Source organism: Lathyrus oleraceus, chromosome 5 (genome assembly GCF_024323335.1).
Source record: "Lathyrus oleraceus cultivar Zhongwan6 chromosome 5, CAAS_Psat_ZW6_1.0, whole genome shotgun sequence".
Classification (NCBI taxonomy): domain Eukaryota; kingdom Viridiplantae; phylum Streptophyta; class Magnoliopsida; order Fabales; family Fabaceae; genus Lathyrus; species Lathyrus oleraceus.
Genome location: NC_066583.1, coordinates 642,949,430 through 642,973,745, shown reverse-complemented (window position 1 = coordinate 642,973,745; position 24,316 = coordinate 642,949,430). Strand labels below are relative to the sequence as shown.

Here is a 24,316-nt window from a genome sequence, read left to right as displayed (position 1 = left end):
ATCACATATAACCTTATGAAGTACCTAGTGGGAATGATACACGTAGAAGTAGGATAATATTTAGTTCATACATGTATATACGATAAGAAGGCCACTTAAAGGGCTAGGAAAATATGTATGTCACAAGCATCACCTTATGGAAACACTATGTAAGCAAACAACATGCCATACGTTGGAGAGATAAGGCTTCAAAGCAATAACCGAAATTCAAAAACTCATTATGGATTATTCAATTCATGAACCATATAGAAGTAACCCACTTGTATCAGTTGATCCCACAACATACATGCAATGATCTGATGTAACATTTCCACTCCTAATGGGTTTTACAATAACCAGACTAGCCATTGGTTGTGTTAGTGAACAAATATGGTTTAAAAATCTATTTCACCAGTGTAATTCACCTCAAGTATTTAGAAATCGTGTGAGAAACCATGTTAAAATGAACAAAGGCCACCAATTGGGGAATCCCCCACCTTAGGTTTAGTGTCAACATGGTTTCCAAAAAACCCAAAATATTGTGTAGCACCAACCAACTGCAGCAGATGCAAGACCTATTGGACAACTTTGGTTGGATCCCAAGATTATAGATGATACAGTCAAAGCATATTTAGGATACAACTTAGCCTATAGATAGAACGGTGTATAGAAACACTACTACAAATAAGATATTTTACGATAAAGCTTTCACCTTGAATAATAAAAAATTAAGGATATATATCTTGGGAGTCTCATGTTTGATTTTTTAAAAAAATATACAACATATTCCCTCGTTTTTTTATTTAAAAAATAGGGAATACTGCATTTTATGTTTTTTTTCAATGGTTTAATTAGTATTTATCATTTGGCACCTTTCCAACTTCCCTTTTTTTCTTTGTTAATCTTTTTGTTCTTTCATTTTTTATTAGTATTAACCTCAGTTACATGGTCCAACTGAGACGTGATATATTTTGCATGAATATTTTGAAATCAATTTTTTTAAAAGCCTTTTTTTATATATTAAAATCCCTCGATGTTTCTCAAAAACCAACGTGATTGATATTTTATATATTGAGACGTTGATTTCCAAAATATGGCGATGTGGTGTTTTTTTTATATATATGTTTTTTTTTAATACATACATACACTTCTGTTTTTATGGAAAATCAACGTGATTCCTCTTTTGCATGAAATACTTTAGAGAATTAGACTCTAACTTTTCATTTACCTATCAACGCCCTCACTTCATGTCTCCATTCTCTTAGCAAAAACTCTAGGCGTTTTTCATTGTCACTCTCATTAAAACTCTTCCAAGAGTAGGCGATATTCATCAACACTCGAACGTCAAAACTCAATTTTCACCGTTGAAACTTCGTCATCAAGTTTGAGACACGTTTGTTCTTCTTTATCACATTTGAGGTTTATATCACTGAAATGACTTTTGTACCACCGAAATGTACCATAGTTTCTCTTGATAATTTGGTTTTCCATTTTGATCATTTGTTTCAGCACCTATTGTATAAACGTCTTCTTTGAGTGAGACTTTCATTTTATTTTCACTGAAATGTTGGTAGTTAGCATGTTTCTACATGTTCTTCATCACTGAAATGATGTTAGTTAGTGTATTTTTATGTGTTGTTTGATTCACGTTGGTGTCTCTGCTATTTTTCTTTATTTAGATAGTCATAACCGATTCGACAAACACCTCTCATACAACATATGTTGCAACCTCTATTAATACTGATAACGAGAAATCGTATCGGGTTTTTAGGCTTAGTTCACATGATATTCGTTTACCTTTTTATGCATTTTATCATCTTTTACTTCCGTTTTATTTGTTTTACAGTTATCATCCGATATAATTGAAATTTTGGAAGCCTCGCAGAAAAAAAAGCTAGATATGAGCTAAAAAGGAGCAAAAGAGCAAGTTTTATGCATTTTGTCCAAACAGCGTTTGCCATCTAGGAGATGTCATTCGCCATTTACTTTGCTGCCACGTCATTTAAAATTGGAAGGAATGGGGTTTGTCATTATTGCGCAGTAACAGAACTGCGCTAGTGGGCAGTTTTGGACTATTTTTTACCCTCTATTTTCCCCCCACTCTCCATGCACGATCCAAGGGAGTTATCAGGTCTCAAAACTTCTATAAATAGGATTGTGGGAGACTTTTGAAGGTATCCAAGTTGTGCGGAAACTCTTCCGACTCGAGTTTTTAGATTTAAGCATAAATTCCCTTTAAAAGTGACAATAACTCACATCTAGGGATTGTCACATCTGTTCTAGTTTTATTTCGTTTTCATCTTCATTGTACTCTTGGATCGAAGAATAAGTTTGCCGTTATTTTATTTTAAAGTTAATTCAAGTTCAAGTTCAAGTTAATTTCAGTTTTATTTTAAGCAATTTCAGGTTTTTTTTACTGCTTTTGATATTTGCATGTTTTACTGTTTCAATTACTTGTATGTCATGTTGTCCTTAATTTTAAATGTTTTAATTATGCGGTTCCCAAATAATAACATGTCTTGCTAATTTATTCTGAGTATGGCGTATGAGGACCGTCGTTACCGACGGGACTCTGTAGAAATAATAGGTGTGAATTTATGATATAACTATGTTATGGCTTTAGTTTCCAATTGTATGTTTTACTGTTTTGGCACGAGAGTGTGATACAATTTAAGGTTCAATTCGATAGTGCGAGAGTGTGAGGAAGGAACCAGATAGTGGAAACTAGGAATGGATCCTAAAAATAGCGAGAGCGCTTTAGGCATCGTTTATGATCTCATTTACTTTCAAAATGCACTTTCTAATTAGAAAGGGCGAGCGAGAGCAAAATCTTGTGGTTTGGAGGTGTGATCTTTGTCAATAGCGTGAGAGTGTGAGACGTGATCTTTAAGTCGGTATTTTCTACATAATATAATCTTATTTAGTTCCCAATTCTACCTAATCCCTTAGGTAAGCGGAATCCATATTCTGGACTCGTTTGTTATCATAACTTTTAAACCGTTAGAAATTAGTATATTCGTTTTTGTTCCTACCTTTATAATCTTTAGCCTTAGCTTTGCACTGCAACAATAGATAAGATTAGTTTGACCATTAGTCCTTGTGAGTTTGATAATCTTTTTAAACTACACGATAGGCTTTGCTCTTCCTGTCATAATTTGACAGACACGCTCGTCGCTCATTAAGTTTTTGGCGCCGCTATCGGGGACTAATTTAGTCAATATTGTGACTTCGTTGTTGCACCGTATAGACTAAGGCACTCTCTTCTCTATTACTATGTATCACCCAAATTTTCTCTATGATTACCACTCCCAGTATTTTGAGGAACCCCAAGATTTCCATAAATTCGACCTTGAAATATTAATGGAGGATTTCATAGCGACGCAAACTTGATTTAGGATAGAATCTATGATGGAACGCTTTGTGGCTACACAAACTCTTCAGAATGAAGAATTTAGAAAACAAAGTCTTTAAACAATATATACCCTTAGGTAGTTGAACATTGTGGTCGAGTCCCTCGCCACTCACAACGAGGCATTAGAGTCTCAAATCTCCCTGCTTGCACAGACACCTCTAGGACCCTTCCTTAAGAAACATGCGGATGTTGTAATAACCACCAACAAAAAATATATCGAAAATTTTAAGGGGAGTGATAATAAGGATGGTTCAGGTGAGAAAAGAGTAAAGATTGAGAAAGATCCACCGACACCACCCGAAAGGGAGGTCATCGAAGAGGTAGAGAAGGAAGCACTCTGTGTTGTTCCTCCTCCCTATAAATCACTGACTTCTTTCCCACGAAGGTCTACAGAAGTTAAGATAGACTCTAAATCTGAAAGGTATGAGGAGCTATTGGAAAATATCCACACCAATGCACATGTGTTTGAGGATCCTAGATCGAAGAGAAAAACCAATGATAAGTTAGAATAACCAATGCCTAAAAAAGAGTTGAAATCACCCCCACCTTACCTAAGGTACGAACTTCTCTATAATGGAAAGAAAAGGAAAAGTGAGGGATATGAAAGATGGCTCGATAAATGGCCTTAGAAAACTAATTATCTAAACAATTTACAAGTTCGGTAGTCGAGCTCCCGACGTTAAACGAAGTGCTACGTGAAGGCAACCCACGACCCTTAATATTTATCTTTTCTTTTTAGTTGTTTTAATTTTAATTTTTTTTATTCTACATTTTTTTTAATTGCAACTTTCTAGTTTAGTATTTTTAATTGTCATTGGTATTTTACCCTCTATTGTTATTTTTCAGTTTGTGCCTACTTTACAATCGATATATCAACATGAACTTGTGTTACACCTACGTTTAATTAATGTACTTTACATTTTAGTCAACTGTTTTATCTAATCGCTTAATATGTTCATTACTATAAATTTCATGCTTTTTAATTATATCTATTAATTTTAATTTACTGCTTTATAGCCTTTGTAGGATTTACCAACTTTAATCTTTAGAAACTGCCAAAATTACGAATTTTAGGTAAATGGCGTTCGCCATTCGCTTCGAATTTAAAAGTCCCAACATTTTAGGCAAATGGCTTTCACCATAAGCCTGATGGTGATCACCATATCAGGAAAAAATAGCGTTTTCCTCCCTTTTCTTCTCCCTCCTGCGCATTTTTCAAACCCCTTTTAATTATAAACCCTTGAACTTCCTACTCTACACACTATTAACTCAAACTTTTCATCTCCCAACCACTCCACTTCTTCCCAATCACTATAAATTCACAACCACCTCACAATCCTTTCCATTCACTCTTCTCTTCTCCAAATACCATAACCTTCTCTTCCCATTCCTTTTTCATTAAAAAAATGCCTCCAAGAGCTGTTCGACCAAGGGGGGATGTGGACTACATGGGGATTGTTTTCGCCGAGGGAATTGATGGTGAAAATCAGAGGAGCAGATACCACAAGCTCTTTAAGAGGGACGTATTAGCAACACGGTACCCCGACAATGCTGCTATTCGCAATTTGGGTTTATCCGGCAGTGTCCATTGGATGCTTAACAACTTAGGTATGTCTCATTTTCTTACTTTAACTAGTCCTACATTTATCCGACTTACCTACGAGTTCTTGAGCTCTTTTCGGTACACCCCTCATATCGGAGGATCCCGAACCACCGACACTGCACATTTTAGAATGTTCAATAGAACTTACAGTATTAACCAAGACCAATTGGTCGACTTACTTTCGTTCCTTCATGGGGACGATTTTGCATGCTAACATCCCTTAGAGAGCGATTGGAAATCCAGAGCTCTCGACTTTCGGCAGCAACTAACAGGCAAAACCACCACTGAATGGGAAGGCTTAAAAGCTACAGCTATTCAAAACCCGCCCATTCGGTATTTACACTGTATTCTAGCTAATACTATTTTTGGTCGAGAGAATACAAGCAACGTGAATTCTAAATACCTTTTTCTTATTTATTGTGCATTATCTAGAACAAAAGTTAACCCGACACCATTCTTACTTGCACACTTCCAGTCCACATGTGTTTGGATTGGAGGTCCAATTTGTGTCAGAGGTCTAATCACATCCATAGCCCTTGCTTTAAGTCTAGGCACGGAGTTGGCTACGCTTGAGCCGTTAGAGACTCTGTTTGCCGACCTTGATTACAGCCGTAGCATGCGCCTCATTAAAAATAAACCTAACGACAAGTATTTCTTAATGATTAGTAACCGAGAGGTTAGGGGAGTTACTTTACCTTGCGCTGCATGTATCAACGTGTGAATGAGCGCTAACTGTACTTTTGATCTAACCACCCCCGAGCCCAATCACATGGAGCAAGATGCTCTCCACACTGGCACCCATGCATACACCACACCTGCTTTTCCTGACTCTTTTGCAGGTACATCGTTCGGACATCAGCCTCGTGAGAAGTATGACTATACCTCCATGAGGACAACTCTTAATGACGTCATAAGTGAGCTTAGACACTGGAATGATGTTGAGGTAGACCGTGATGTCCTACTTAGGAACATTCAGATGCAGCAGGCAGAGATGAGAGTCCCCATTGATCAGATCCGACAGACCCAACTTCACTTTGTCGAGCGGACAAATCTCCACATAGCTGACCTCATCGACAATATGAAAGGAGTGCATATGGAGGTGGGAGGTATGAGGGAGTACATGCAGCATGTGCCCAACCCTATTTTTGGTAAAGGAGGTTTTGCGCGACATAGAGGTCGCGACCGACATCATTGAGCCACCCAACCAGGTTTCACTACTCCTTTCTTCGCCTTGCACTGAAACATTAAGGACAATGTTTGGTACAAGTGTGGGGGAGGAGATTTACCGCTTTTCTATTATTTACTATTTTATTTCCATTAGTTTCCTACTTAGTTATTTTTAGCTTTTTGTCGAGTCATACATGTGTTGTCGTGTCCTATTGCGTGATAATTTTTTCTTTTGTTTGAAAATTCCCTTAGATTTGACCCCCAATAATGAAATTTTTTGTTCTGATTCAATGGCATGACACGTCTTTAGTATAGTCTGTTTCTACTTTTTAGGCTTTGTTAGATAAACTTGGGAAAATGTCGATAATATTGGTACCGTCCTAACACCCTAAACTCCCTAAGTATGTGACATTGATTTGAATAACCATTATGTCAAGACCTTAATTTTAAGTTTCTTTAAGTAACCCCTTGAGTAGTTTATACTAGCAGTCAGCATCATCCTAAAACACACATGAGTAAGGAAGCCGATGCAAATAAGTGTATGATCTCAAGCAAAAACACAAAAATGAAAAAAATAATGAATAAAATCTGTGATAAGATTTGGCCCTTCTAAGTTAGGTGATCCTCACCCAATCATTTATCCCAATTGTACGAACTCTTAAAAATTCAGTTGATACTTAAGCAAAATTTTGCTAAGTAAGTGCGACAAAATTGAAATCGAGATCATAGTCACTAATAGGTTCACCTACCTTGAATGTGTATGGATAACGGGCTTAATGTGATTGCGCTAGAATGAAAAAGAGGTTGAAAAAGAACAAAGAATGTAGGTTGAGTTATAATGGCATGATTCAAATTGGTTTTGCATAGGGGGAGTTTTTGTCCGTGAAATACGGATGTGTGTCACTACGATATCCTTATTTTTGGTATCTAGTACCTATTTATCTAACATTAGCCTAGCAGTATCGTGCTACTTAGAGTGTCGTTGTGCCTATGTTTTAGAATTTATGTTTAATTCTTTATCATGTGCGTTGGGTGATTTCTTGAGGACAAGCAACGGTCTAAGTGTGGGAGAATTTGATAACGAGAAATCGTATCGTGTTTTAGGCTCAGTTCGCATGATATCCGTTTATGTTTTTATTCATTTTATCGTCTTTTACTTCCGTTTTATTTGTTTTGTAATTATTATCCGATATCATTGAAGTTTTGGAAGCCTCGTGAAAAAGGAGCTAAATAAGAGCTAAAAAGGAGAAAAAGAGCAAGTTATATGCATTCTATCCAGACAGTGTTCGCCATCTAGAAGATGGCGTTCTCCATCTAGGAGATGGCATTCACCATTTACTTCGCTGCCATGTCATTTAAAATTGGAAGGAATTGCGTTCGTAATGGCATTCGCCATTATCGCGCAGTAATAGAACAACGCTAGTGGGCAGTTCTAGACCATTTTTTATCATCTATTTTCCCTCCACTCTCCATGCACGATCGAAGGGAGTTATCAGGTCTCAAAACCTCTATAAATAGGATTGTGGGAGACTTTTGAAGGTATCCAAATTGTGCGGAAGCTCTGACGAATCGAGTTTTTAGATTTAAGCATAAATTCCCTGTAAAAGTGACAATAACTCCCATAGAGGGATTGTCACACCTGTTCTAGTTTTATTTTGTTTTCATCTTCATTGTACTCTCGGATCCACGAACAAGCTTGTCGTTTTCAAGTTAATTCAAGTTCAAGTTCAAGTTAATTCTAGTTTTATTTTAAGCAATTTCAGATTCTTTTTACTGCTTTTGACATTTGCATGTTTTACTATTTCAATTACTTGTATGTCATGTTGCTCTTAATTTTGAATGTTTTAATTATGTTGTTCCCAAATAATAACATGTCTTGCTAATTTATTCTGAGTCTGGCGTATGAGGATTGTCGTTACCGATGGGACTCGGTAGAAATAATAGGTGTGAATTTATGATTTAACTATGTTATGGCTTTAGTTTCCAATTGTATGTTTTACTATTTTGGCACGAGAGTGTGAGACAAGTTAAGGTTCAATCTGATAGCGCGCGAGTGTGAGGAAGGAACCAGATAGTGGAAACTAGGCATCGATCCTAAAAACAGCGAGAGTGCTTTAGGCATAGTTTAGGATCCCATTTACTTTAATAATGCGCTTTCTAATCAAAACGGGCGAGTGAGAGAAAAATCTTGTGGTTAGGAGGTGTGATCTTTGTCAATAGCGCGAGAGTGTGAGACGGAATCTTTAGTCGGTATTTTCTACATAACGCAATAGAATCTTATTTAGTGCCTAATTCTACCTAATCCCTTAGGTACGCAGAATCCATATCCGAACTCGTTGGTTATCATAACTTTTAAACCTTTAGAAATTAGTATATTCGTTTCTGTTCCTACCCTTATAATCTTTAGCCTTAGCTTTACACTGCAACAATAGATAACATTGGTTTGACCATTAATCCATGTGGGTTCGATAATCTTTTAAAACTACAGGATAGGTTGTGCGCTTGCAGTCATAATCCGACAGACACGCCCGTCGCTCATCAAATACAAAATGTAAAATAAAAACTAGAGTTGCCACGATGTATACCAAGGTGAAAAAAGTCCATAAATATGGTGTTCGCTACCCGTTTACAATTGATGTTTCAACCGAGAGGGTTTATGGTGAACATGATGAGGATTTTATGGGTTACATTGTGTTACAAGGTAGAAGTAAAGTGAGCATTTTGATAGATAGTTTGTACGACATTGAGAAAGAATTGAAAAACAACTTATGGACCGACATGACGGTATTTTTTTTTAATTTTATGATTTATTTTACAAGTATATATGATCATTTATTTTTTTTGTTTAATACTAATAACAATTTTATTGTGTAAACATAAGAGGTATTTATTGTTAGTTCAAAGGATAATATGGTGAAAAATAAATTGCTTACATATGTTGGTGAGTGTTGGAGGGGTTTTAAGACACAACTCATCCATGATTATATTCATCATCCAAGTGATCAAGCTAAACCTTTAAACATGATGTATCCATTTATTGATCAGAATGTTTGGGAGAAATTTGTAAATTATCGCACCACTTCTGACTTCTTAGCTAAGAGCAAAAAATAAAAGGATAATAGATGTATAAATATCTATCCACATAGATCGTCTCGTGGAGGATATGAAAAACTTGAAGAGAAACTCATTGAAAAAAAAGAAAACTAAGGGTATCAATAACCCGTGTTCAATCCACTCAATCTTTTTAGACAACTTTTTTGATAATTCTATTTGAACTAATTATGGTCTGGTTAGCCTATAAGCAAAGACTAACATTCGATCATGAACAAGTTTTGTAAGGAAAATAAAATTGGCATTTACAACTGCTACATTTGTTGATTCTGTTAAACATATTCAATTGAGCATGCTCAATAATCATTTCCAACCATAATAGATGAACTGCAACATACTCAACGGGATATAACAACAATAAACTTGATGATTCTGTTAAACATATTCCATTGAGCATGCTGAACAATCATTTGCAACTTCAGAATACTCATCTTCAGTAGCACATGCTCTAAACATGCATGTTGTATTATAAGGCATTGCAACTTCACCTGTAATAGACATATCAACCAAACAAACATGTACAACATAATCAACATCTTCCTTTAAAGAATTTCCTTTAAATTCTATCGTTGCAGCCACGTCTCTTGCTATGACCACACAAACTATTACTTTGATTTTTCCTATTGCAGGAATGGCATAAAATTCATTTGCATATGTTCCAGCACCTATGACGGATGTGTCACCAATTCGACCAACCATTTTGTTCACCAATCCACCAGTTGATGTTGAAGAAGCTAGATTCCTATTACTGTCAACAACTACACATCCAACAGTTTTTGTTATGAATTTGCAATTCAAATGCAATCAATTGTGCAAGCAAACATCCAAAACATCATTTTCATTCACCTTCCATGAACTCTAAAAAGTCATATTTACCACAAGAAACATTTTCATCCAAGTAGAAGCAATCTTCTTAAGAGATTGCTATCATATTTGCAAATCAAATTAAACATTTTCTTAAAATCAAAATAATTCATAACTACCACAAGAAACTAAATGCATGCTCATACAGGGTCGTCACAAATAATTTGGAGCTCCTGCTCTAAATTAAAAATCGATTTATAATTAAAAAATGCAAAGAATTTAAAAATTAGTTCATATTAATCTTATTGTAAAACCTTGATAATAAATAACTTAGTTATATAATAAACCTTTAAATATTTAACTACAAAAAATAAATATTATCTATTTATATTAAAGAAATAAAATTATATATATATATATATATATATATATATATATATATATATATATATATATATATATATATATATATATATATATATATATATATAAAAACTAAAAGCATAAGAATTTTAAGAAAAATGTAAACTCCATGTTCGATTATTTACTTTAACTTTTAAGATATTTTATTAAAATAAGAAATATTGGTCAAACGCACCGAACCCGCAACCTTGGGGTAAGAACAAAACTTTCATTTCACATAAACAATATATAATGATTTCATTTATGTTATTTATAAAGTCCAACCAAAAAATTCGAGGCCCATCTCTTTTTTAGACTTTGTGCAACACGCTAGGATGAATAGGCCAAAATCCGACCCTTAACTCATATACAATTCTCATGGTCTATTAAGGACTATGTATCCCTGCCATAGACAATACTCATATCCAATTCTTAATTAAAAAAACAATCTCTCCCCCCAAAATTAAGTTCATATAACAATTCAACCCAACTAAGAAAAAAAAAACAATGAAAACGCACAACCAAAATCAAAACCTGGTCCATTTTAAAAGGAAAAGGTTGAGCAACAAAAGTAAGGATCGCATCCAATAACTGAATCTTCCTGAAACATTTTGAACGAGTAACACATAACCTCACACTTCAAAGTATTATAAATAGAATTATAAGTTGGAACAACAATATGAAACTGATTAGCTTACCATAATGCAAAATTAATGATAGGAGCATAGCAAATCCTATCAATGAGGGAAAAATTAAATAACAATCATGTGTCCTTGTACTTAGAGCGGAACCGTGACAAAAAATTTCATCCAACATTCAACCCTCAATCTCTTCCATCTCTAACATATGGTCAATCTCTTCAACCATGCACCATCTTCATTTCCATAGCTTTTTGGAAACCCTAAACTTTTTCAAACCAAATTGCAATAAAAAGTGATAGAGTGGAAACAATAAATCAACACCACAAAAAATGGATCTAGGTAAATCAACAAACAAAACATGGATCTATGTATAACCAACAAGAGAATGTGAGTGAAGTTGTGAGCATATGTCAAACAAAATTCTTCACCTGAGTTTGTGCTATTTTGGGACAACTTTGTAACAAACTAAACTTTCCTTGCCTCCAATTTGATTTTTTTTCACAAAGAGAGACATTAGAAACTAAGAATAACATTTCGAGTCGTGACGGTTAGAGAAGGAAAAATGGTGATCTATGAAAAGGTTGTTCGAAACAAAAATACATTTGATTCATTAGGAAGGTCTTGAGATTAGGAGTATGAATATGGATATGATTTTTACATTGGAGGTGGTGATGGTCGTAGATAGGGTAGATAAAGGGACGGCTACGATGATAGGGTTTGGGGGGAAAGAGAGACAAGAAGAGAAAACACGGGAGAGAGAAAGAAAAATTTTGGGGTTCTTTGTCTACAAGAGAGAGAAACGAGAAAAGGAAGTGTATTGGAACCAAGACAAGTGTTAACCCTGGATAGGGGGTTTGAATCCTAAAAATGGCGATGTGGTAGGAACTTATTGGCTATGGGGAAGAATAAATTTTGACATTATGAGTTTACGAAAGTGCCATTTTTTAGTGTAAGTTTGTGAAACTTGAAGATTATTAATGGATGAATGTATCAATCCAATTTTAATGGGTTGATAGTTGATATGTGTTACACATATTAGGCGAGGTCTTATTGTTCCTACTTTCAGGCATTAGACCGTATATTGTAGTTATAGTCATCAAGCTCGCATTTGTAAGACCAACAGTATCCTCATTCACGTCAGTGCTTGTACTGGAGCTCCTAGAACCAGTCATCCTAATACGTATTTTGGATATTCTCTCGTGGTTTCTAGTTTTCGCACCACTTCTAAGTCTCATGCACTTTCAACGAACTTTTGAAAAGTTTTCAAAACTGAAGTATTTTCGTAAAACAGAAATTTCAAACAAAGTGTTGCACGGGATCCCACTGGGTGGGCCAACTTATTTACCTGTGAATTTGGCAAACAACCGCTAGTCCTCCCAAAATAGGGTTACTCGCGGGATCAACTAGATTAATCCCATAACGTACGTGCAAAAGTTGCGACTTTCCTGTGTAGTGTTTGCATAGACACTCAAAAAAAATTTGTTTTGCAATTAATTATTAGAACCAATGGAGAATAATACATAAAATGTTTGCTATGATTCGACTAAGTAAAAACATATATAAGTAAATATTTTGATAAATAAAATGGTATAAGAACGTACGTTTGCACTCAAATTTACTCTTTTCTTTCTTTGACACTGATACTTTGAGTAAGTGAGTTTTGCAGTAGTTCCAACACACCCTTCTCCTAAGTTACAACCCTTGTTTATAGTAAAACTAAATAACTACTTCCTAACGGGTCTTTCTTCCCCACTTGCCATGTTCTTCCTGCATGCAAAACTGTCTCCTGACGTGCTTCCACGCGTCCCTTGTCTTGGATAAGACTGAAAGACGGTTATTTTGCCTCACTTTATCCCTCAACTGCCTCTGGTCGACCGAAATAGCTTTTCCTTTTGCATGAATTTTCTCTAAAAGTCCCTAGATCACATAACATATACAAGGGTTTTGACTAGCTCCTTCAAGCCAATCTTAGTTGTCGATAATCTTGGGGGCACACTTTGCCGAAACAACCTCACCTTTTAAGAGCCATAACCTCAACATCGATCAAACCCTCATTAGCAACCTCAAATTACTAAGCATTCATCTCTTTGATCGCCTCATCCACTCTAAAATCTAAAAAACTTAACACTTCCTAATTCCAAACCCTTAACTTTCTTTTTATAAGCTTAAGCTTTTCTTTGAATGAAAATATCACATTCCCCGAAACCTAAAAATAAGCCTAAATCTTCTCAACAAACGAGATGAACTCTAGGTGGTGAATCCAATAATTAAAGAATTTGAAAGACTTTGGACCCCAATTAGTAGAATTCCCTTTGATACAAATAGGATAATGATTGGAAAAATCCATACTCCCTACCATTTAACCATCCACATTCCACTCTTCCACCAACTCATCTGATAACAAAAATCTATCCAACCTACTCACCACTTTACCACTAAGATTGAACCAAGTGAATTTATTCACCATCAAAGGAACATCAATCAAATTAACCCCTCGATAAAATCATTAAACTCAACCATTTCCCCATGATTCACAAAAGAATTCACCCTTTTCCTCTCCTCCTCCTTCTTAATAGCATTGAAATCCCCACAAATACATCACTTTCCACCAAGAAACTTACTCTTATAATTAATTAACTCACTCCATATCTCCCTCTTCAATATTAAAGAACAAGAAGAATAAATGTTAACAAAATAGAGAACATTCCCTTTCCAACTCACTTTGATGCCAACAAAACCCTCACCAACAAAGCTAAAAAAAATGTTAAATAATCTTTTTTTCACATAATAAGCAAGCCTCCCGATCTACCATTTCCCCCCTTAAAAGACCATTCCACATCCTTATTCTCCCACATGGAAACCACTAAATTTTCATCAATCACCTTAGCCTTTGTTTCTTGGATAAAGCACACGTCAAAATCTTCCTTCCTAATTAGTTGGACAAGACTCTTTCTCTTCAAAGAGATACCATACCCTATAATATTATAGGATAAAATATTCATAACATAACCCTATAATATTAAGTTTCAGGTGGTGATGGTGACTCATCCTGATCTTCTAAATGATACCGCCAGTTTTCATAGTTATGAATACTTGTCCTTTCAGGGTTTGAAATGGTGAAATGGTGTACAACTTCACTTAGAATTAGTAATTAGGCACCTATTGCCTCACTAATCCTCTATTTAGACAGTGGTCAAAATCTAGCAGGTTAAATCCACAGATAGGGATCAGGTGAGCTACTTGATTTCATGGGCCTAAGGCTAAAGCGATATAAGTGACAGTTCCGCCTACATAAATGTTTCCAATCAAGGAGTTAGAAACTTTATCTAAGCTTGCGAGCAAGAAGGTTGCATAATTAATGAGACGAGATTGAAAAAAATTGAATATGAAGTACATTTCCTCTTTACTAATTGGTCCAATATTTTCTGCTTTACCAAAGAATGTTTAGGCTATAACCATCTGGAAGTACCTAATGGTTGGGTTATAGATAAATGGAGGGTTCATTCTTTCATGATCAGGTGAAAAGTCCTTTGTGATACTCCCCCATCAGATATCTAGCTCGGGTGGTATATCATCAGGTACTTCAGTATAAACATGAGGTTCATGCTGGAAACTTAAAAGTGTAGCTAATTCTCGGTGGTTAAGTTGGTAATCTTGTCCAAAAATACTAAAGGTGGCTAGGCCTCTATTTTATCCTAATCCTAGGTGAGGTTGGTAACGAAAAGAACTTAGGAACTCTAATGTAAGGTCCTGATAGGTTGGGTGCTTTGCAACTGAGAATCTATCCTAGTTGATTTGACTAAACCTGTACCTCACACTATCAAGGAGTCCTAAATTTACTAGGCATGGGAAGTCTGGATAGTGGGTTGGTGAGGTGATTCTTTCAGTTAAGACTTCGTAGTTCCTTCTTTGGGCATCATTCCTGAAATCAATCCTCATGTTGTCCATGTGTTGCATTGTCAAATAATTTTGTTAGCGGAAGTATTTGATCTATGGAGAATGTAAGCAACCTGAAAAGTAAGAAACATAAACAAAGTTAGTGAATAATCAACAAGGTTTAAATTTTTGCATTCATTTATTTTGGATATGGATAGATTGAAAAGAAATATGTGGGTTGCCTCCCACGCAACACTTTATTTAACGTCGCTAGCTCGACAAACTTATGAGTTCACTATTCGGGTGAATTAGCAGGTGGCTCATTCAGTTTCCAGCTGACATAGTGAAATATTTCCTCGTCACTATGGTAATTTTTTAGCCTCTGCCTATTTACTATAAATGGTCCTATTGAGTTACTCCATATTTTGATTGCTTCAGATTGCATAACTTTTATCAAATTGAACGGTCCCGACCACTGAGAACGTAGTTTTCCTAGAAATAACCTTAATTTGGAGTTGAATAGGAGCACTAGCTCTCCTATTGAGAAATCTCGCATAGTGACGCACTTATCATGCCATCTTTTAGTTCACTCTTTATATATTTGGGCACTTTCATAGGCGTCTAACCTTAGCTCTTCTAGTTCATGGAGACCTAGTATCCTTTTTCCACCAGAGGCTTGGTAATCCATCTGTTAGGGTCTTTACGGCCCAATAGGCTTTATGTTCTAATTTGACCGATAGGTAGCATGATTTTCCATACACAAGCTTAAAGGGTATAGTTCCTATATGTGTCTTGTAGGCCGTTCTATATGCCCACAATGCTTAATTTAGTTTAGCCGACCAATCCTTTCTAGAGGTATCAATAACCTTTTTAGAATTTGTTTGATCTTTCTATTAGAAATGTCTACTTGCCCACTTGTTTGTGGGTGGTAAGGTGTGGCTACTCGATATCTTATCCCATACTTGTGTAGGATTTTCTCAAATATCTTAGATATAAAATGTGATCCTCCATCACTTATTACTAACCTAGGTACTCAAAATCTTGGGAAAATGTTGTTTTTAAGCATTTTGATAACCTTGAAAGGTGGTGAGCTACCATGTTTTCGGTTCCTTTCTTGTCTCAGATTTCCAAATGGAATTCATATAACAATAAGATTCACCTAATAGTCTTGGTTTTGCATCCTTTTTGCTTAGTAAATATCTTATAGCAGCATGATCCGTGTAGATGATAATTTTTGCTCCTACTAAGTAAGAACGTAATTTATCGATCGCCAAAACTATGGCTAAAAGTTCTTTTCCGCTTGTTGCATAATTCATTTGAGCAGTGTCTAAAGTTCTGCTTGCATAATATATGACATGTAATTTCGTATCTTTATGTTATCCTAAGGCAACGCCTACATCATAGTCACTAGAATCACATATAATCTCAAACGATTGACTCCAATCAGGACGTTGCATGATAGGGGCAAAGATTAATGCGTGTTTAAGGATATTAAAAGATTCGAGGCATTTTTTATTAAATATGAGTTCAACATCTTTCATCAGAAGACAATTTAAAGGTTTAGTAATCTTAGAGAAGTATTTTATAAAGTGTCGGTAAAAATCGGCGTGTCAAAGAAATCTTCTGACATCTCTAACCATTTTAGGTGGTTGGAGGTTCTCTATGACTTCTATCTTAGCTTTATCAACCTCAACGCCTCTTTCTGACACTATGTATCCTAGAAATATGCATTCCTTCACCATGAAGTGGCATTTTTCCCAATTTAGTACTAGGTTGACCTTCATGCACCTTTCCAAAACTTTTTCTAAGTTAGTTAGGCATCCTTCAAAAGTAGACCCGATGCGGAAAAATCATCCTTAAAAACTTCCAAGATGTCATTTAAGAAGTCTGCGAATATTGCCATCATGCATCTCCAGAAGGTTGCGAGAGCATTTCATAGTCCAAATGGCATTCGACGGTAGGCGAACGTTCCATAAGGACATGTAAAAGTTGTCTTCTCTTGGTCATCTAGGTGAATCAGAATTTGGAAAAATCTTGAGTATTCGTCTAAATAACAGAAATACAAATGTCTAGATAAATGTTCGAGCATTTGATCAATGAACGTAAGGGGAAATGGTCCTTCTGAGTTGCTTTGTTTAGCTTCCTATAGTTTATACACATACGTCATCTAGATTGTGTGTGTTTAGCTACAGACTCTCCCTTGTTGTTTTTTAAAACTGTAATACCTCATTTCTTAGAGACTATGTGCACTGGGCTATCCTATTGACTGTATGAGATTGGATAGATTATTCCAGCTTCTAGCAACTTTAGTACTTCCTTTCTTACTACATCGCTCATGATAATATTGATCCTCCTCTGATTCTCTTTAGAGGTTTTAGAGTTCTCTTCTAGCATAATTTTATGCATGCACATCGAGGGGCTTATCCCTTTTAGATCAAAAATGTTATAACCTAAACCCACAGGATACTTTCTTAATACCATCAAAAGTCTCTTGGTTTTTCATCATTGAGATTGTAACTAACTAAGGTCGGGCTATCAAGTCGTTCGTCAAGAAACTCATATCTTAGATTCTTGGGCACAACCTTAAGTTCGACTGATGGTTGCTTAGGGTTCGACATAGGATCAGGTGTAAGGGCTAACCATTCTCTTAGGTCATCATCAATGTATCGGCTATGATATTACTCTTCATCTTTTATTTCTTTGGTTGGAAGTTCTACTAATTATGTAATTGGCTGGGGAGATATGGATGCTAATTATTTTATGCATTCACCAATGATGTCTATAAAAAAAAAGAGTGACGTCTATAGATGGGGTGTTTAGAAATTGAGAAAGGATAAATTTGATTTTCTCTTCTCCTACCTCAAATGTTAACTTCCCTCTTTTCATGTCTATTATCGCACCGACTGTGGCCAAGAAAGGTCTCTCTAAAATGATGGGTATATTAGAATTTTCCTTTATATCCAGGACTATGAAGTCAATAGGCATATAGAATTGGCCAATGTGGACTGGAATATTTTCCAGCATTCCCACATCGTACTTAGATGAATGATCTGCCAATTGAAGGGACATTCTAGTGGGTCTCAAGTCTCATAGCTTTAGTTTTTTACATATGGAAAGAGGTATCAAACTGACGCTAGCTCCGAGATCACATAATGCCTTGTCGATGACAAACATTCCTATTACACAAGGAATAGAAAAACTACCAAGGCCTTTCAATTTAGGTGACATGTTGTTTTGGATAATGGCACTACACTCTGTGGTGAGTGTAATTGTCTCGTCATCTTCAAGTTTCTTCTTATTCGACAGAATCTCTTTTAGGAACTTAGCACATGAGGGCATTTGAGTAATGGCCTCAGTGAAAGGTATAGTAACATAAAGTTATTTTAGGAGCTTGATGAATTTCTTAAATTTACCTTCATTCTTGGTTTTGGCTAGTCTTTGAGGGTATGGCATTTTTGGTTTATACGGAGATGGAGGTACATAAGGTTTCTCTTTCTTAATAGCATCCTTATTAGTGATAGTCTTTTCCTCTTCAACTATTGTTTTCTTACTTGATTCTCATCAGTAACCTTTTTAGGTTCTTCCTCTACTCTCTTACACATTATAAGGTTTTCAACTCTTGGGTCTACTGGTCCATCTAACTCTGTCCCACTTCGTAGTGTGATAGCATTTACATGTCCCTTAGGATTTGGTTGATGTTGCCCTTGAAATGTGTCAGCTGGAGCAACATTGGCTGCTTGTTGTTGGGCAACTTGAGAGATTTGAGTATCCAACATCTTATTATGCGCAGACATGGCTTCAACCTTATTTGCTAATTATTTTACTAGCTCGCTAGTATGAACGTTTTGATTCATGAACTCTTTGTTCTATTGGGTTTGGTATGCAATGAAGTTTTCCATCATAAGTTATAAGTTTGAGTTTCTAGGAGCAGGAGGAGAAATAGCAGTTCCCTTTTTATAACTTGGGGTATTTTTAGGTGGAGGACTTGGCGCAAATAATGTGTTATTATTCTTGTAAGAAACGTTGGGATGATTCCTCCATCCAGGAACATGGTATTGGAATAAGGATTTCCTTATGCATAATTTACATGGTCTAATGTAGTTCTAGTCAAGATTTGGCAATCAGTATCCGTATGTCCTTGGACTCCACAAATTTCAAAGTTTAGGGCTACAACAACTATAATGGTTGGAGTTATTATAGTTAAATTATTGATGTTTTGGGTAAGTGCCTCAACTTTAGCATTTACATGATCAAATCCATTGACTTTGAACATTACTCCATTTTGTTAGGTTTTCTTAACTTGAACTCTTTCAGCTCCCCATTGTTAATGATTCTGAGCCATGTTTTCGATAAGTTGCTAGGCTTCCTCGAAGGGTTTATTCATTAAGGCTCTTCCAAGAGGAACATCTATGGTCATTCTGGTGTCGTATAGTAGACCATTGTGGAAAGTATGAATGATAAGCCATTATTCTAATTCGTGATGATGACATAGTTTTATCATATCTTTATATCTTTGCCATGCATCAAAAAGTGATTCTCCTTCAATTTATTTAAACATAGTTATATGATTTCTTAACACTGCCATTTTTCTTGGTGGAAAATATTTGGCTAAGAATACCCTTTTGAGTTCATTCCAAGTGGTGATGGAGTTCATGGTTAGAGACTATAGCGATGCTCTGGCTCTATCTTTTAGGAAAAATGGAAATAAACGTAGTCTAATGGCTTATGGATTTACGTCACTACTCTTTAATGTGTCTGCATTCTGTACAAACACTGATAAATGAAGCTTTGGGTCCTCTGTAGGATTTCCAGAGATCTGGTTTTGTTGCACAATTTGCATTAGAGACGGTTTCAGTTCAAAAGAGTTCGCCTAGATTGCATGTGGGATAATGCTTGAGTGTGGTTTGTCCTGAGACAGAATTGCATCGCCCTTAAGTGGACGGTTATCAGCTTCAACCATTGGTTCAAATATGGATCTAAGTTCATGTATTTGGCGTTTTGAGATTAATGTAACGCTAGATTTCAAGAATCGGTTGTTCTAACTTCTCTTTGTGAGAGCAAGTGTTAGGCATACAATTGGTGAAAATAAAATAAAATGCCTTAATTTATACGGTGCAACAATTGAGTTACGATGTTGACTAAATAAAAGTCCCCGACAACGGTGCCAAAAACTTGATGTGTTGACTTGTGTGGTAGCTTACCCGCAAGTGCACGAACTTTATCAAAGTAATACAAAAGATATCGTACTCACAGAGACTTTTCAGTTAACTTAACTGCTATCTACTGTTGCTAAATAAATTTAAGGCTGATCAATTTTTGTTTGTTTAATAAGGGAAATGAAATTTAAGTTTGTTTCAGAAAATAGTTAAAAGAGAGACCGAAACGTAATTTTCAATCACTCCTCTAGGACGCAATAAATCTTTGGCGTTTATTTTGTTTTTTAAAATATTTTTCAAAAAAAAAATTATTAACTTAAAAACATTGTTCACTTTCGCACAACCCATGTGTCGTACCCCAAAAATTTCCCTCCTCTTTTCACTTTTCATCTGATCCATGACTTAAGATTTATCTACATTCATATGCATCATCCATTCATGTTAATACAATCTCATAGATTAAATGCTTATGGTTAAATAAAACTAGGGTTTGTTTGAGAATTGGAGAATTGATCATTATATGGAAGGGAAACCCTAATCTCATGCCCTCTTGTACCTTGGTCCAAAAAGATTACAATCATGATATTCATTCATAGACTCAAAACCATAATTATTAGTGGTTCAAGTGGTTGACCTCATGAAGCTTTCATGTATGCATCTAAAACCCTAATTAGATAGGCTCAATATTGAGTTTGTTTTTGGGTTCTGACTTAACTGAACTTTAGCTATCGATTCATAACCATTTTTGGGTTGTTGTGTTAAAGTTTAATCAGAGGACATTATTGTTTGGTTTGTGACTTTTGATTAGGTGTTTGGCACTTTGACCTTTTGATTAGTTTGAAGCCCTAATTATGGATTCCTAAATTTTGTCCATGAGTTTGATCTTATGATTGTTCATGAAACCTTAGTTCTCGATCCACTATTGACTTTGGTCATATGTTGACTTTTTGGTCAACACATTGACCAAAGTCAACCATTATCCATGTGTTATCACCAAGCTTGTGCTCATTTCATGGTCCAACACGCAGAGTCATTCCATCTTTTGTTGCTAACTTTTGGACCTAACTTGTTTTCATTCCCCGTTTTCATATTATCTTTCATTAAACCAGTCAATGGAGAACTATTTTCTTTTTAAATCATTTTAAATTGTATCCCGAGTTAATACTAAGGTACGATTTGTAACGTGACTGTTGATTCATCTTAACCTTATTTTTAAACCATTTAAATTTATTTCAAATCCATTAACCCTTAAAAGCATTTTACAAAACTATTCCAAAATCATTTGCAAAGCCATTTCAAATTTGTGTTTATCAACATTGAAATCCATAATTAATTTCAAAACCTTTCATTAATTCAATTTGGTCATAATTCATTGACTTGCCATACAATTCTATTCCTAATTCATTTCCAACCAATCTTATATATATTTGAAATGCTACTAACAAGTGATGATGATAAGTGAAGTTTAGAAATAAAAACAATATCAATTTGAAATGCTTAAACACTTAAAAACTGAAAGACAATATTTAAAGCTTAAAATAAATAAGTGTAGGAAATTTAAGAAGAAAATATTTAGGGAAAATAAATGCAGTACATGAAATTAAAGCGAAAGAACTTAAATAAAATTTGTTGGAATTTAATTTAATTGAAGTGCTTAAACAGTAGTTGATCCAAGTACAAACTCAAAATTCTAAAAACTATGGTGTGCTAACTGTCCGGGATGAACAACTTAGCTCTTTACAAATGGAATTTGTATTCCTATTAACTCTAAAATAAAACTTGGATCCCTAAAACCTTAAAAATAAGTCGTATATATAGTGTTGTAGCTCCTGAAGTGATGCAGGAATCATGTAGAAATAAGTTGAGAAAAAGGTGGGTGAGTGGGAGATAGTCAGTCTATGTTGTTGCTAAAAAAACTGAGCACGAAGTCCATGGCATTCACCATAGCCTCATGGTTTTCTCCGTGACTTAAATCTGAGTGACGTGGTAAGTGAGGGGGATATGGCGAGCACCATGCCCCCGTGGCAAACACCACATGTAGAAAACATCACTTTTGAGGTGCTTCATACTTATGTTCTCTTTTTCTCCATTTTTGGGCCAATTTTGCTCCATTTTATCTCATGTCAATTCCAAATGGGGAATCTCTGCAACATAATCAAAATACAAACATAACACTACATATAAATACGAAATGGATATAAAACAGATAATAATGCATGTGAATCGAGTCAGAGAAATGCTATAAGTTTCATTGTTATTAAATTGTCCTCCATAAGCTTTGATCTGAATCTGACTCCATTTATATTGACATAGAGAACTTCATTAATGGAGTTTTCACATTTTGTACTCACCAACAATCTTACAACATCCATCTTTGAACCTGAGCTAGTAACATCATCAGAACAAAGCAACTTCCCCACCGGTTTAGAAATAAATTAAAAAAATGAGATTCCAAACATGGCAAGGAATTCCGAACACCCGCACCCACATGTTTCTTTCTTCATCCACCATAGAAGGGTTCCATTTTTTCACTTCTGAGAACCATAACTTAACCCACTCAACATCGTTACTTAACAACTCCTCCACCGCCTTTAATTCCCTATCTTCCAATAAGCAAAGATGGGCTCCCAAAGGAGTAGCTTTAACGGTAAAATAACCTTAATTGACAAGTATTTCCTGCATATTGTAAGAGGAGTTGAAATTCATCACCACCCTAACATAAGCTAGAGAAAATCTTGCCCATGCACATTCTTTTTCAACTGCAAGTTCCAGCGCATGACCTACAAAACCACTCCCAGATAATGAACTGCCAACTACTTGAGCATAGGATTTGGCTCTGTCACTACTTCTACGATCCTAAATAGCAACCACTAGGGGTGTACATGGGTTGGGTAAACCCAACAAATCCAGTAAAACCCATCCAAACCGACCCACAAAAATGGTTTGGATCGGGTCATTGGGTGAACACGATTATCAAAAATGAAAAACCATTCAAAGTGATTGGGTTATGGGTAAACCCACACCCAATCCACGAAATCCATGGGTTATTGAATGATTATTTTTTAGCTACTTTTTATAATTTGATGAGTGATGACTTTGATGTCTTTAATCTTGGTTGCTTCAGTTACAACCTTTGGAAAATCTTTTATTTTATAAGTAATGATTTTAACTTATTTAGCATGTTGCACTTTGATTATTTTGATGTTAATTCTTGTAAGTTGTAATTATTTTATAAATTCTAGATATTATTGTAATGCAACTTTGGTTTTTGTAAATATTTTATGATGAATTTTATTGTGCATTTAGACATTTGGTATTTTAAAAAATAGCGGTAATAGGATAAATTAGTTATTAAGAAAAAATGTGACAAATCATTTATGATTATATAAGGAAGAAAAAAATGAAAATAAATAAATTAGATGTTCGCACGTGGTTTTTGCGCGAACAATCTCTAACCTTCCCATTGAGGCTTACTTGCAGGACTGACTATAAAGTCCTAGACTAAAAATGTGTTGAGTATATGGTGTATTTTGATGAAATGTTTGGATAGGTAAAAAATGCTTGTAAACAGGTGCCAAGGAATAAACGGATAAAACCAAGATAAAGATGTAAATAAACAAAGCGAATAAAATGACTTGATAAGTTAAATTGCAGGAAGATAAATGTGGAAGCAAGTATACATTTTTGCAGGAATGAACTCCTTTCTCTTATATGCTCGATACTCTGAGTGTTTTCCTTTTGCAATGTTACAAATGCCACCTCTAAAACTGGAAATCAAATCTACTTAAATAGTAATAAAAAATAATTGTTATATGGTTGTTTGTCCATTCGCAATGCGCCACGCGTCTGAGCCTGTAAACCCACGTCCTTTGCAATTTTCCCCACGTTCTGCTTAACCGATTGTATCAATCCTTGCGTGTTTCACTTCGAATTCGACAAGATCACCCCCCATCGAACTTCTTTCGATCTGGCTTAGGTCCTTCCTGATTATCGAACTGCTTCGACTACATTCCTCCTACTTCAAATTTTCTTCTTCGACTTAGTCGAAATTTGCTAGCTAACATTGGGTAACCCATTACCCAACCCAATATAAGCCACAAATTTGTGTTTTTATCCAACTTGACCCAATGATGTTGTGGGTGGTTATTTTACCTCACGCAAATCA

The 24,316-nt window shown here is 35.4% G+C and overlaps 1 non-coding gene across 1 annotated transcript; it reads left to right on the top strand.

The window, feature by feature from the left end:
* The first annotated feature begins 19,467 nt into the window (after positions 1-19,467).
* On the top strand, positions 19,468-19,574 carry LOC127089738 (small nucleolar RNA R71). Its single transcript, XR_007791295.1, has one exon. It is a non-coding gene; the product is annotated as a small nucleolar RNA R71 (small nucleolar RNA).
* Positions 19,575-24,316: the final 4,742 nt, after the last annotated feature.